Source organism: Triticum dicoccoides, chromosome 3A (assembly GCF_002162155.2).
Source record: "Triticum dicoccoides isolate Atlit2015 ecotype Zavitan chromosome 3A, WEW_v2.0, whole genome shotgun sequence".
In the NCBI taxonomy this organism is placed as follows: domain Eukaryota; kingdom Viridiplantae; phylum Streptophyta; class Magnoliopsida; order Poales; family Poaceae; genus Triticum; species Triticum dicoccoides.
The window spans coordinates 729,682,704-729,698,101 of NC_041384.1; the positions used below are offsets into that span (position 1 = coordinate 729,682,704).

General features: G+C 44.5%; 1 long non-coding RNA gene across 2 annotated transcripts; it reads left to right on the forward strand.

Annotated features, from left to right (window-relative positions):
• The first annotated feature begins 106 nt into the window (after nucleotides 1-106).
• LOC119273540 lies at nucleotides 107-4,107 on the forward strand. Of its 2 annotated transcripts, XR_005134895.1 has the most exons (3): nucleotides 107-200; nucleotides 3,444-3,535; nucleotides 3,673-4,107. It is a non-coding gene; the product is annotated as an uncharacterized LOC119273540 (long non-coding RNA). The 2 variants fall into 2 exon arrangements; XR_005134894.1 differs by lacking the exons at nucleotides 3,444-3,535; nucleotides 3,673-4,107 and adding an exon at nucleotides 1,778-2,103 and having other exon boundaries at nucleotides 114-200.
• The last annotated feature ends 11,291 nt before the right edge of the window (nucleotides 4,108-15,398 follow it).

Consider the following 15,398-nt stretch of genomic DNA (forward strand, 5'->3'; position numbering starts at 1 on the left):
AAAAAAAAACAGGAGACGGGCGGAGACGGAGGCGACCGCCGCCCCGACGCCCCGCCGCACCCCCGACGCTCCGCCGCCCCGACGCACCTCCGACACTCCGCCGCCCCGACGCACCCCCAACACTCTGCCGCCCGACGCTCCGTCGCTCCGCCGCCTCCTCGACGCCAGTCCTCGTCCTGCAGGCTGTCATTCTCCCCCAGGTAAAGCCCTCACCTCTTCTCCCCTTCCCTCCTCTCCTAGGGTAGGGTTTTTGCTTTGTCGGCCTCGGCATGACCACGTACCTGTGACGGTCTTCTACCGTTGATCAGGGTTATGAGGAAGAAATTGAGCTATGGTTTGAGCTCTATATGGGGAGAGAGGAGTATATGCTACTGGTTTTTGCTCATCAAACTTAGGAATTGCATTCTAGGTCCCTTAGTAATGGATTTTAGGAATTGGGTTTTCATCTCTCTCTCATAAGTTCTGCCATTCTCTTCCCAAAATGTATTTCCTTCATGTTGAGCTTTCAAATTGAAAGCAGATGTTATGGCTGTTTTTTTTTTTTTTGAATCTGAAGCTATTGTTCAGTAGTGTGCTGAATCTCTGTTTCAGTCTCAACTTTTGCTGCATGTTGATTTTCTAATCTCTGGGATGGAAGTGCTGAACTGGAAGCTCCATTTGGTCCCACTGTCTTCAGTAGTTCACTCAAAGCCATCACAGCTGTTTGAACTGTATCAATCAGTGTCCATACTGTCCTGTTTAGTACTCCCTCTGTAAACTAATATAAGAGTGTTTAGATTACTACTTTAGTGATCTAAACGCTCTTATATTAGTTTATGGAGGGAGTATATGCTACCAAATATCCATTCTCCACTATAAACTGTATGTTTAGAATATAATAGAGATTTCTAGAATTGGGTATGGGGTAGCCGGGGCAAAGAAAGAAGAGAGACAGTAAAAAGGACAACAAGTGTAACAATGCAGTACATGGGCAAGCATCACGAGCCTCTAGATCTTCATAACTACGGTTCATCTGGTCCCTGTGATAACTGAATCTCATCGACAGCTGCTGTCCTGACAGTACTTGTCTCCCACTTGCTGCTTGTTTTTACCGCCATCACCACCCCCAAGCTAGGTAGTAGCAATGGCCACACATCCATGGCTCTGTGAATGGTCAGGAAAGAGTTATGCTTGTTTATTCCTGTCCTTTGAAATGCTTATCTGTTCTGTGCCCCGAATGCCTGAATCTTGGGGAACCCTGAAGTCTCGAGTTTGTTTGTAGTCTGAATTTTAAGAGATGCTTCAACTTGTTGTAGAATTCATTTGTGAACCCATCGGTTATTCGGCGATCTGTTGATTGCAGAGACAATCTCCCCCCAAAGAGAAAGACGCTCAGACGAACCGGATTGTATAATTGGGGACTAGGATTTAACGTTGGGAGGGATAAACTGTGCTGCGCTGCCCAAACAGGCTGCTGGTAAAGTAGGTCGTGGCACCATCAGGCTGATCAACTGCAGCTTGTTTTTGCCCTTGTCGTAATGCTCGACCGCATCAGCTACCAAGACCTTGATTTTAATTTTTCCGAGCATGACAGTTTGTGTGTTGCGTGAAAGTTGTCATCCCCAGAGAGAGACACACCCAGGATGACAGCTTAGCTCTTCTTCTCCAAGCAGCAATTTGCCAAAGAATGGGTTGCTGAGATTTTTTATTCTCGCAAAGAACGTTCCAGAGCAGTTAACCGCCTGCATTCTTCCACCGCATATCCAGATAATTAACCACGTGTTTGTTCCTTCTTCAGTAGTTCCTGCAAGCTAGAGTTCCCAGCCAGTGATTCTCGAACCGGAAGATCCTGCTCCTCGGAGTGTCCTTGTTCAAGTCCACGACAACAGGAGTGTGATCAGAATCAGATGTTACATCAGGGATCGATGGTCCAGTTTCCAGGCAGCACTGCATTGACCACTACCAGGACACGATCCAGCAGCTTGATACAGGGTGGTGAAGCTCCTGTTGGTGATCTCAATATCATCTAAATTAGCATATTGTTTGATCCACTCATTGAAATCCTCCATGACTACTGTCCAGTTGATTGATTCGCCCTCTTGATTTTTCATACTCATGCCGATACATGTTGAAATCCCCCACTAGCTTAATTAGCATCCAAAGGACCATTGACTGCATTGGCAACTTGCTCCAAATTAAAGCCTGAAAGAACAAGAACTCTCCCCTTTGAAAATTAAAGAATCACAAGGCGCAGCGCACATATATATATGGTTGCGAGTATAGCCGAGCCATTGTTGCTGGTAGAGGAAAACTGCTCTGCGCAGGAGAAGAACCTGACTCTCGACGGATCAGGGGAGCTCCAGTCCAGAGCTTGTAGGCCGCCGCTGGAGTCAAACCTCCCCTTCCCTTTTCTGGCACAGCAACAGGGTCCGGAGGTCGACGGAAGCCGCATCACCTCCCTGTCCGATGAGAGGGATCTAAGAGTAGGCGTTCCCGGCCGGGCAGCCGTGGCAGAAAGTCGCGGGATGAGGACCGCGTCGAGGGCCTGGAGGCCGAGCCCAGACCGACGCCTCCGGGGCGGGCTCGTGGCATGGTAGCCAGCGCGGGGAAGGCGCAGCGGATGGGCCCGTACCGTAGGGGAGCCAGTGGTCTTCCAAGAAGGCACTGTCTGGCCGTCCCCCACCGCGACACGGGTGAGCGAACGGTAGAGGCGCAAGCCCAATGCTCGCTCGCCGGCCAGAGGTTCCAGCCTTCCAGGAGGAGGCGCCCGTTAAGCCAACTCCAGAGTCCAGACCCAAGATGCCCACCGAGATGGAGTAGCGGAGTGCAGGCGGTGCAGGATCTTCAAGAGGACAAGAGTCGTTTTGCGTGGCGAGGTCCTTGGCCCGGCAAACCAGCTCGAGCGAATTGCGAATTGCATCTTGCACCAAACAGCATTTGTCAGCGTCTCCAAGAGCACCAACTTCCCAGTTAACGATCCTCTTGATGCATGGTAGAGTCAAAGCTGTCAGGTGAGAAAACAAGAAATAACTTAACTGTTTAGTGGCAGCCATATGATCAAAAGGAAATTTCTTGATAAACGGCTTTACTAAAAATCAGTCGACTGATTTTTAGTCAAGTCTCAGTCGATTTGTTGACCCTGCGATCTTTGTGTTACTTTAAGATCTGTGCAGCCCTGTTGTTTCGTGTAAATCAGCCCATTCTTTTTTTCGTCGGGGCTGGCCGGGGGGTCTTTTTCTTTGTGTGTTGAGCTTTATTTCGCCGGTTGTTCTAAAAGGTTAGGTCCGTTTCTTTTTGATTTTTGATTTTTTTCCTACAGGAAAGGAACTAACAGATAGAGTGAAGTGACTTGTGTGTGCTTTTTTGTTCTTAGTTAGTAGCAGTATTAGTTCATAGGCCTTTTTTTTTCTCTACCATTATTTTTATTTTTAATTTATTTTTCATTTTGTTTTTTCTCTGTTTAGGTTCATACAGGAGTTACTCACTGGCCGTTAGATCGTTGTTGCTTCAAGATCTATGCAGCTATGTCTCTCTTATATTGAAATCAATTGCTTAGGTGCGCGATGGGCCAATTTCCTTTTCTTTTGTTGTTTCTTTTCTCTCGTCTCGGTCAAATATGCGCTATGGGTTGGGCTTGAGAGGTTTCTTTTTTTTGTCTAGTTTTGGGCTTAATTTTTGGACCTTGGTTTTCAGGGTCAGAAGTGGACGTTTGAAACCAAAGCTGCAGGAGGCTCGTATACTAGGGTGAGGCTTGACAGAGCGCTCGGTTCAGCCGAGTGGTGCGCACAATTTCCCCTTGCTGTGGTAGAACACCTGACTGTTGCAACCTCTGTTCATTCCCCTCTTTTGCTAAAGCTCGATCCACCAACTAGAAGGCCGGTACAGGAAAGGCAGTTACGTTATGAATGCATGTGGGACACGCACCCTGAGTTAGTCCCCACGGTCCAGCATGCATGGGTGGCAAACGGCCCTAATCTAACGGTGGCCGAGGTTCGTGCGAACCTAGAATCCTTGTCTAACAACTTAGGCGAGTGGAGTAAGTCAACTTTTGGCAATGTCAAGGCTGAAATAAGAAGGCTAAAGAAGGACCTACAACGGCTCAGAAGTAACCCGCTCAGAGTAGGCCCGAGCCATGTAGGGATCAAAATTAATGATCGTCTAATTGAGCTCTATCTGCGTGAGGAGGTGATGTGGCGCCAAAGGTCCAGGGTGGAGTGGCTATCTGCAGGTGACAGGAATACACACTTTTTCCACCTTCAGGCGTCGATGCGACGGCCAAAAAATCCGATTAAAGCTCTACAGAAACAAGATGGGCAACTAACAGAGGATCTCACGGAGATGCAGCAACTTGCCCAAGAATTCTATAAAAATCTCTACACTTCCGAAGGAGTGGAAGGAATAGATGATGTTCTCTAGCATGTACCTTCGAAAGTGACAGCTGCTATGAACGAGTCTCTCATGGCACCTTACAAGGAGGAAGAAGTGAAGAAGGCGTTGTTCCAAATATTCCCTACTAAGGCGCCCGGCCCCGATGGGTTTCCGACGCACTTTTTTCAGCGCCATTGGGATATATGTGGAGCTTCGGTTACAAGAGCAGTATTGAGCATAGTCAGGGGGAGGAGAGCCCGACCTGTGTTAACGACACAATGTTGGTTTTAGTCCGAAAGGTATCGAATCACACCCTGTTATCTCAATTTCGACCGATAAGCCTATGCAATGTCTTTTATAAGATAGCTTCGAAGGTACTAGCCAACCGTCTAAAGTCAATACTTCCAGACATTATCTCAGAGGAACAGTCTGCCTTTGTTCTTGGAAGGCTTATTTCTGATAATATTATCTCAGCATATGAGTGTTTGCATTTTATGAAAAGGAACCGGTCAAAGAAAAATAATCACTGTGCGCTCAAGCTCGACATGATGAAGGCATATGATAGAGTTGAATGGAATTACTTGGAAGCAATTATGAAGAAGTTGGGCTTTGCTGCACAATGGTATCCATTGTCATGAACATGGTCAGAACAGTCTCTCTTTCATTCTTGTTTAATGGAAGTAAGTTGGAGGAGTTCAAACCAACTCGAGGTATCCGTCAGGGAGATCCTATCTCTCCATACCTTTTCTTGCTGGCAGCAGAGGGCCTTTCGTGCCTCTTGAAATCTCAAAATGAATCATCCCAACTCAGCGGCATTAAGGTGGCGCCATTGGCACCATCGGTGAACCATCTTTTATTTGCGGATGATAGCCTGCTGTTTTTCAAGGCTAGTGTAGATGGAACGGATGAGGTGTCACACCTTTTGGATACATATTGCAGGGCCTCGGGCCAAAGGATTAATAGGGAAAAATCTTCTATTTTCTTCAGCAAGGGATGCCCCTAGATTGTGAGAGACGTAGTTAAGGGATGCTTACAGGTTCCCAATGAGTCTTTAAGCGACAGATATCTTGGCATGCCCACAGATGTGGGACACTCAAAGAGGGGAACATTCAAATATTTGAGTGACCGAGTATGAGACAAGGTAAAGGGATGGATGGGAAAGTGTTTATCAGCTGGTGGCAAGGAAGTACTTATCAAGTCAGTTTCCCAAGCGATCCTTGTTTACTCGATGTCTTGCTTCAAGCTGCCAAGAGGTTTATGCGGATCACATAAACTCCATCATTAGAAAATTTTGGTGGGGCCGCAAACAGGGACAGAGGAAGCCATCTTGGGTTTCATGGGAGGTCATGACTAGGACAAAGTACTTGGTGTTGGGTAACGTAGTAATTTCAAAAAATTTCCTACGCACACGCAAGATCATGGCGATGCATAGCAACGAGAGGGAAGAGTGTTGTCTACGTACCCTCGTAGACCGTTCGCAGAAGCGTTGTATCAACGTGGTTGATGTAGTCGTACGTCTTCACGATCCGACCGATCCAAGTACCGAAAGCACGACACCTCCAAGTTCTGCACACGTTCGGCTCGGTGACGTCCTCGCCTTCTCGATCCAGCAAGAAGGGCGAAGTAGTAGATGAGTTCTGGCAGCACGACGGCGTGGTGACGGTGTTGGTGAAGAACAATCTCGGCAGGGCTTCGCCTAAGCACTACGAAAACTATGACGGAGGATAAACTAGAGGGGACGGGGTTGCTGGCACACGGCTTGGTGTTTCTTGATGTGTCTTTGGTGCTAGCCCTACCCCTCTATTTATATGTTGAGCCCTGGGGTCGAAACTTGGAGTAAAAGCCTCCTCAAAGTCGGTTTCACCCGAAAGGCAAGAGTCCTTCTCGGACTCCAGGGCTAGACGCCAGGGTTCCCGGCGTCTACCCCCTAGACGCCAGGGTTCCTGGCGTCTAGCCTCTGGTCTCCGCAAAACTTCCTTTTGCACTTTCCAAAAGCCTCGTGGGCTTTCCCCTTTGGTCCAGATAAAGTGTTCTCGTGCCCAAACATTTTGGGAAACATCCGAAACCCCTTCCGGAGATCAAACACTACTATCCACATATCAATCTTTACTTCCGGACCATTCCGGAGTTCCTCGTCATATCTGTGATCTCATCCAAAACTCCGAACAACATTTGGTCACCAACATACATAACTCACATGGTACTATATCGTCAACGAACGTTAAGCGTGCGGACCCTACGGGTTCGAGAACTATGTAGACATGACCGAGACACCTCTCTGGTTAATAACCAATAGCGGGACCTGGATGCCCATATTAGCTCCTTCATATTCTACGAAGATCTTTATCGGTCAGACCGCATAACAACATACGTTGTTCCCTTTGTCATCGGTATGTTACTTGCCCGAGATTCGATCGTCGGTATCTCAATACCTAGTTCAATCTCGTTACCGACAAGTCTCTTTACTCGTTCCGTAATACATCATCCCACAACTAACTCATTAGTTGCAATGCTTGCAAGGCTTATAGTGATGTGCATTACCGAGTGGGCCCAGAGATACCTCTCCGACAATCGGAGTGACAAATCCTAATCTCGAAATACGCCAACCCAATAAGTACCTTTGGAGACACCTGTAGAGCACCTTTATAATCACTCAGTTACATTGTGACGTTTGGTGGCACACAAAGTGTTCCTCCGGTAAACGGGAGTTGCATAATCTCATAGTCATAGGAACATGTATAAGTCATGAAGAAAGCAATAGCAACAAAACTAAACGATCAAGTGCTAAGCTAACGGAATGGGTCAAGTCAATCACATCATTCTCCTAATGATGTGATCCCGTTAATCAAATGACAACTCATGTCTATGGTTAGGAAACTTAACCATCTTTGATCAACGAGCTAGTCAAGTAGAGGCATACTAGTGACACTCTGTTTGTCTATGTATTCACACATGTATTATGTTTCCGGTTAATACAATTCTAGCATGAATAATAAACATTTATCATGAAATAAGGAAATAAATAATAACTTTATTATTGCCTCTAGGGTATATTTCCTTCAGTCTCCCATTTGCACTAGAGTCAATAATCTATATCACATCGCCATGTGATTTAACATCAATAGTTCACATAACCATGTGATTAACACCCATAGTTCACATCGTCATGTGACCAACACCCAAAGGGTTTACTAGAGTCAATAATCTAGTTCACATCGCTATGTGATTAACACCCAAAGAGTACTAAGGTGTGATCATGTTTTGCTTGTGAGAGAAGTTTAGTCAACGGGTCTGCAACATTCAGATCCGTATGTATTTTGCAAATTTCTATGTCAATAATGCTCTACACGGAGCTACTCTAGCTAATTGCTCCCACTTTCAATATGTATCCAGATTGAGACTACTTAGAGTCATCTGGATCAGTGTCAAAACTTGCATCGTCGTAACTCATTACGACGAACCTTTTGTCACCTCCATAATTGAGAAACATATCCTTACTCCAGTAAGGATAATTTTGACCAATGTCCAGTGATCTACTCCTAGATCACTATTGAACTCCCTTGCCAAACTCAGGGCAGGGTATACAATAGGTCTGGTACACAGCATGGCATACTTTATAGAACCTATGGCTGAGGCATAGGGAATGACTTTCATTCTCTTTCTATCTTCTGCCGTGGTCGGGCTTTGAGTCTTACTCAATTTCACACCTTGTAACACAGGCAAGAACTCTTTCTTTGTCCGTTCCATTTTGAACTATTTCAAAATCTTGTCAAGGTATGTATTCATTGAAAAAATTTATCAAGCGTCTTGATCTATCTCTATAGATCTTGATGCTCAATATGTAAGCAGCTTCACCGAGGTCTTTCTTTGAAAAACTCCTTTCAAACATTCCTTTATGCGTCGCAGAATAATTCTACATAATTCTACATTATCTCCGATCAACAATATGTCATTGACATATAGTTATCAGAAATGCTATAGTGCTCCCACTCACTTTCTTGTAAATATAGGCTTCACCGCAAGTCTGTATAAAACTATATGCTTTGATCAACTTATCAAAGCATATATTCCAACTCCGAGATGCTTGCACCAGTCCATAGATGGATCGCTGGAGCTTGCATATTTTGTTAGCACCTTTAGGATTGACAAAACTTTCTTGTTGCATCATATACAACTCTTCTTTAATAAATCCATTGAGGAATGTAGTTTTGTTTATCCATTTGCCAGATTTCATAAAAATGTGGCAATTGCTAACATGATTCAGACAGACTTAAGCATAGATACGAGTGAGAAACTCTCATCGTAGTCAACACCTTGAACTTGTCGAAAACCTTTTGCGACAATTCTTGCTTTGTAGATAGTAACACCACTATCAGCTTCCGTCTTCCTCTTGAAGATCCATTTAATCTCAATGGCTCATCGTTCAATGGGCAAGTCAATCAAAGTCCATACTTTGTTCTCATACATGGATCTCATCTCAGATTTCATGGCCTCAAGCCATTTCGCGGAATCTGGGCTCATCATCGCTTCCTCATAGTTTGTAGGTTCATCATGATCTAGTAACATGACCTCCAGAACAGGATTACCGCACCACTCTGGTGTGGATCTCACTCTGGTTTACCTACGAGGTTTCGGTAGTAACTTGATCTGAAGTTACATGATCTTCATCATTAGCTTCCTCACTAATTGGTGTAGTAGTCACAAGAACAGATTTCTGTGATGAACTACTTTCCAATAAAGGAGCAGGTACAGTTACCTCATCAAGTTCTACTTTCCTCCCACTCACTTCTTTCGAGAGAAACTCCTTCTCTAGAAAGGATCCATTCTTAGCAACGAATGTCTTGCCTTCGGATCTGTGATAGAAGGTGTACCCAATGGTCTCCTTTGGGTATCCTATGAAGACACATTTCTCCGATTTGGGTTCAAGCTTTATCAGGTTGAAGCCTTTTCACATAAGCATCGCAACCCCAAACTTTAAGAAATGACAACTTAGGTTTCTTGCCAAACCATAGTCCATACGGTGTCGTCTCAACGGATTTAGATGGTGCACTATTTAACGTGAAGGCAGCTGTCTCTAATGCATAACCCCAAAACGATAGTGGTAGATCGGTAAGAGACATCATAGATCGCACCATATCTAATAAAGTACGGTTATGACGTTCGGACACACCATTACACTGTGGTGTTCCAGGTGGCGTGAGTAGTGAAACTATTTCACATTGTTTTAACTGAAGGCCAAACTCGTAACTCAAATATTTTACTTCTGCGATCATATCGTAGAAACTTTTATTTTTGTTACGATGATTCTCCACTTCACTCTGAAATTCTTTGAACTTTTCAAATGTGTCAGACTTGTGTTTCATCAAGTAGATATACTCATATCTGCTCAAATCATCTATGAAGATCAGAAAATAATGATACCTGCTGTGAGCCTCAATATTCATCGGACCACATACATCAGTATGTATGATTTCCAACAAATCTTTTGCTTGCTCCATTGTTCTGGAGAACGGAGTCTTAGTCATCTTGCCCATGAGGCATGATTTGCAAGCATTAATTGATTCATAATCAAGTGATTCCAAAAGTCCATCAACATGGAGTTTCTTCATGCGCTTTACACCAATATGACCTAAACGGCAGTGCCACAAACAAGTTGCACTATCATTATTAACTTTGCATCTTTTGGCTTCAATCTTATGAATATGTGTATCATTACGATCGAGATCCAACAAACCATTTTCGTTGGTGTGTATGACCATAGAAGGTTTTATTCATGTAAACAGAACAACAATTGTTCTTTAACATAAATGAATAACCGTATTGCAATAAACATGATCAAATCATATTCATGTTCAACGCAAAAACCAAATAACACTTATTTAGGTTCAACACTAATCCCAAAAGTATAGGGAGTGTGCGATGATTATCGTATCAATCTTGGAACCACTTCCAACACACATCGTCACTTCACCCTTAACTAGTCTCTGTTCATTCTGCAACTCCTGTTTCGAGTTACTACTCTTAGCAATTGAACTAGTATCAAATACCGAGGGGTTGCTACGAACACTAGTAAAATACACATCAATAATCTGTATATCAAATATACTTTTGTTCACTTTGCCATCCTACTTATCCGCCAAATACTTGGGGCAGTTCCGCTTCCAGTGACCAGTCCCTTAGCAGTAGAAGCACTTAGTCTCAGGCTTAGGACCAGAATTGGGCTTGTTCACTTGAGCAACAACTTGCTTGCCGTTCTTCTTGAAGTTCCCTTTCTTTCCCTTTGCCCTTTTCTTGAAACTAGTGGTCTTGTTAATCATCAACACTTGATGTTCTTTCTTGATTTCTACCTTCGTTGATTTCAGCATTACGAAGAGCTTGGGAATCGTTTCCGTTATCCCTTGCATATTATAGTTCATCACGAAGTTCTACTAACTTGGTGATGGTGACTAGAGAATTCTGTCAATCACTATTTTATCTGGAAGATTAACTCCCACTTGATTCAAGCGATTGTAGTACCCAGACAATCTGAGCACATGCTCACTACTTGAGCTATTCTCCTCCATCTTTTAGCTATAGAACTTGTTGGAGACTTCATATCTCTCAACTCGGGTATTTGCTTGAAATATTAACTTCAACTCCTGGAACATCCATATGATCCATGACGTTCAAAACGTCTTTGAAGTCCCGATTCTAAGCTGTTAAGCATGGTGCACTAAACTATCAAGTAGTCATCATATTGAGCTAGCCAAACGTTCATGACATCCACATCTGCTCCTGCAATAGGTCTGTCACCTAGCGGTGCATTAAGGACATAATTCTTCCGTGCAGCAATGAGGATAAACCTCAGATCACGGATCCAATCCGCATCATTGCTACTAACATCTTTCAACTTAGTTTTCTCTAGGAACATATCAAAAAATAAAACAGGGGAGCTAAACGCTAGCTATTGATCTACAACATAGATATGCTAATACTACCAGGACTAAGTTCATGATAAATTAAAGTTCAATTAATCATATTACTTAAGAACTCCCACTTAGATAGACATCCCTCTAATCATCTAAGTGATCACGTGATCCAAATCAACTAAACCATAATCGATCATCACGTGAAATGGAATAGCTTTCAATGGTGAACATCATTATGTTGATCATATCTACTATATGATTCACGCTCGACCTTTTGGTCTCAGTGTTCCGAGGCCATATCTGCATATGCTAGGCTCGTCAAGTTTAACCTGAGTATTCTGCATGTGCAAAACTGGCTTGCACCCGTTGTAGATGGACGTAGAGCTTATCACACCCGATCATCACGTGGTGTCTGGGCACGACGAACTTTGGCAACGGTAAATACTCAGGGAGAACACTTTTATCTTGAAATTTAGTGAGAGATCATCTTATAATGCTACCGTCAATCAAGGAAAGATAAGATGCATAATAGATAAACATCACATGCAATCAATATAAGTGATATGATATGGCCATCATCATCTTGTGCTTGTGATCTACATCTCTGAAGCACCGTCATGATCACCATCGTCACCGGCGCGACACCTTGATCACCATCATAGCATCGTTGTCGTTTCGCCAATCTTATGCTTCCATGACTATCGCTACCGCTTAGTGATAAAGTAAAGCATTACAGCGCAATTGCATTGCATACAATAAAGCGACAACCATATGGCTCCTGCCAGTTGCCGATAACTCGGTTACAAAACATGATCATCTCATACAATAAAATTTAGCATCATGTCTTGACCATATCACATCACAACATGCCCTGCAAAAACAAGTTAGACGTCCTCTACTTTGTTGTTGCAAATTTTACGTGGCTGCTACGGGCTGAGCAAGAACCGTTCTTACCTACGCATCAAAACCACAACGATAGTTTGTCAAGTTGGTGCTTCATCCAACAATACCGCCGAACCAAAGTATGACATGCTGGTAAGCAGTATGACTTATATCGCCCACAACTCACTTGTGTTCTACTCGTGCACAACATCAACGCATAAAACCTGGCTCTGATACCACTGTTGGGGAACGTAGTAATTTCAAAAAATTCCTACGCACACGCAAGATCATGGTGATGCATAGCAACGAAAGGGGAGAGTGTTGTCTATGTACCCTCTTAGAACGTTCGCGGAAGCGTTGTATCAACGCGGTTGATGTAGTCATACGTCTTCACGATCCGACCGATCCAAGTACCAAAAGCACGGCACCTCCGAGTTCTGCACACGTTCGGCTCGGTGACGTCCTCGCCTTCTCGATCCAGCAAGAAGGGCGAAGTAGTAGATGAGTTTCGGCAGCACGACAGCGTGGTGACGGTGTTGGTGAAGAACAATCTCCGCAGGGCTTCGCCTAAGCACTACGAAAACTATGACGGAGGATAAACTAGAGGGGACGGGGTTGCCGGCACACGGCTTGGTGTTTCTTGATGTGTCTTTGGTGCTAGCCCTACCCCTCTATTTATATGTTGAGCCCTGGGGTCGAAACTTGGAGTAAAAGCCTCCTCAAAGTCGGTTTCACCCGAAAGGCAGGAGTCCTTCTCGGACTCCAGGGCTAGACGCCAGGGTTCCCGGCGTCTACCCCCTAGACGCCAGGGTTCCTGCCGTCTAGCCTCTGGTCTCCGCAAAACTTCCTTTTGCACTTTCCAAAAGCCTCGTGGGCTTTCCCCTTTGGCGTAGATAAAGTGTTCTCATGCCCAAACATTTCGGGAAACATCCGGAACCCCTTCCGGTGAATTCCGGAACCCTTCCGGAGATCAAACACTACTATCCACATATCAATCTTTACTTATGGACCATTCCGGAGTTCCTCGTCATATCTGTGATCTCATCCAAAACTCCGAACAACATTCGGTCACCAACATACATAACTCACATAGTACTATATCATCAACGAAAGTTAAGCGTGCGGACCCTACGGGTTCGAGAACTATGTATACATGACCGAGACACCTCTCTAGTCAATAACCAATAGCGGGGCCTAGATGCCCATATTGGCTCCTTCATATTCTACGAAGATCTTTATCGGTCAGACCGCATAACAACATACGTTGTTCCCTTTGTCATCGGTATGTTACTTGCCCGAGATTCGATCATCGGTATCTCAATACCTAGTTCAATCTCATTACCGGCAAGTCTCTTTACTCGTTCCGTAATACATCATCCCACAACTAACTCATTAGTTGCAATGCTTGCAAGGCTTATAGTGATGTGCATTACCGAGTGGGCCCAGAGATACCTCTCCGACAATCGGAGTGACAAATCCTAATCTCGAAATACGCCAACCCAACAAGTACCTTTGGAGACACCTGTAGAGCACCTTTATAATCACCCAGTTACATTGTGACGTTTGGTGGCACACAAAGTGTTCCTCCGATAAACGGGAGTTGCATAATCTCATAGTCATAGGAACATGTATAAGTCATGAAGAAAGCAATAGCAACAAAACTAAACGATCAAGTGCTAAGCTAACGGAATGGGTCAAGTCAATCACATCATTCTGCTAATGATGCGATCTTGTTAATCAAATGACAACTCATCTCTATGGTTAGGAAACTTAACCATCTTTGATCAATGAGCTAGTCAAGTAGAGGCATACTAGTGACACTCTGTTTGTCTATGTATTCACACATGTATTATGTTTCCGGTTAATACAATTCTAGCATGAATAATAAACATTTATCATGAAATAAGGAAATAAATAATAACTTTATTATTGCCTCTAGGGCATATTTCCTTCACTTGGGAGGCCTGGGGTTTAGGGACCTGGAACTTTTCAACCTAACACTTTTTGCGAGGCAGGCCTGGAGGGTGCTGCAAGACCCCTCGACGTTGAGTGCTAGGATTCTCAAAGCATCTTACTTTCCCAATACAGATTTTCTTAGTGCTGAACTCGGTTCGAGGCCATCACAGATTTGGCGAGCAGTTTTAGAGGGTCGGGATATTCTAAAACGAGGCATCATTCGAAGAATAGGCAATGGTCAGACGATGAACATATGGGCACATAACTGGTTACCAAAGGAGGGTTCACTCCGACCCATTACTTATTTGATCCCTGATTTGCATAGCTTGTTTCAGACTTGCTACTCCCTGCAACGGCGTCCCGGAACGTGAACCTTGTCCGTTCTTTATTTCTTCCAACCGATGCAGAGGCAGTTTTGAAGATACCAGTATGCACGAGCAATGTTGATGATTTCTTGTTGTGGTACCCAGATCCTAAGGGAAGATTCACTGTAAGTTCAGCATACAAGTTTATAATCAAAACCAAGATAACAAGGGAGAATTGGCTAGAAGGCAGAAGTGGGTCATCTAGCAATGACCGAGAGGAGAAGGATTGGTGCAAACTTTGGTCGTTGACTATCCCACCAAAGATCAGAGTATTTTTGTGGCGTCTAGCGTGGCATTCACTACCAACAACCGATATCCTCAATAAGAGAAACATGTCTACCAAAGACGTGTGTCCATTGTGCGGATCCACCGATTCATGGTGCCATGCGCTAGTCTCCTATACGGCAACAAGGTGCACCTGGGCGCTATCTGATCCTGAACTGGTGGCTAAGATGGTAGAGAACACCGAACCCCGAGCGAAGAACTGGATATTTTAGTTCCAGGAGGTTCTTGAACACAAGCTTTACACAAAGATGGTAGTAGCACTCTGGGCAGTTTGGTATGCGAGGAGGCAGGCGATCCATGAAGGTATATTTCAGTCTCCGATGCAGACTTCCTCTTTTGTGGAATCTTACATCCGCGAGCTGGAACAAATCAAAATACCAGAAGCCCCTTGCGCTTCTGCTGCTGTCAGGGAGGAAGCTCCACAAAAATGGCTAGCTTCACCGGCCGGGATGGTGAAATTTAATGTTGATGGAGCGGTGGCGCGGCGCAGCCGTGGCGGTGTTGTCGCCGCGGTCTGCCCAGACCACACGAGCCTATATTTGGGGTCTTTGGCGGTGATTTACCATGGTGTTTTTGATCCAACTACCTTGGAAACTTTTGCATGTAGGGAGGCGTTGGCACTTGCTAGCGATCTTCAGGTGACACATATGATAAT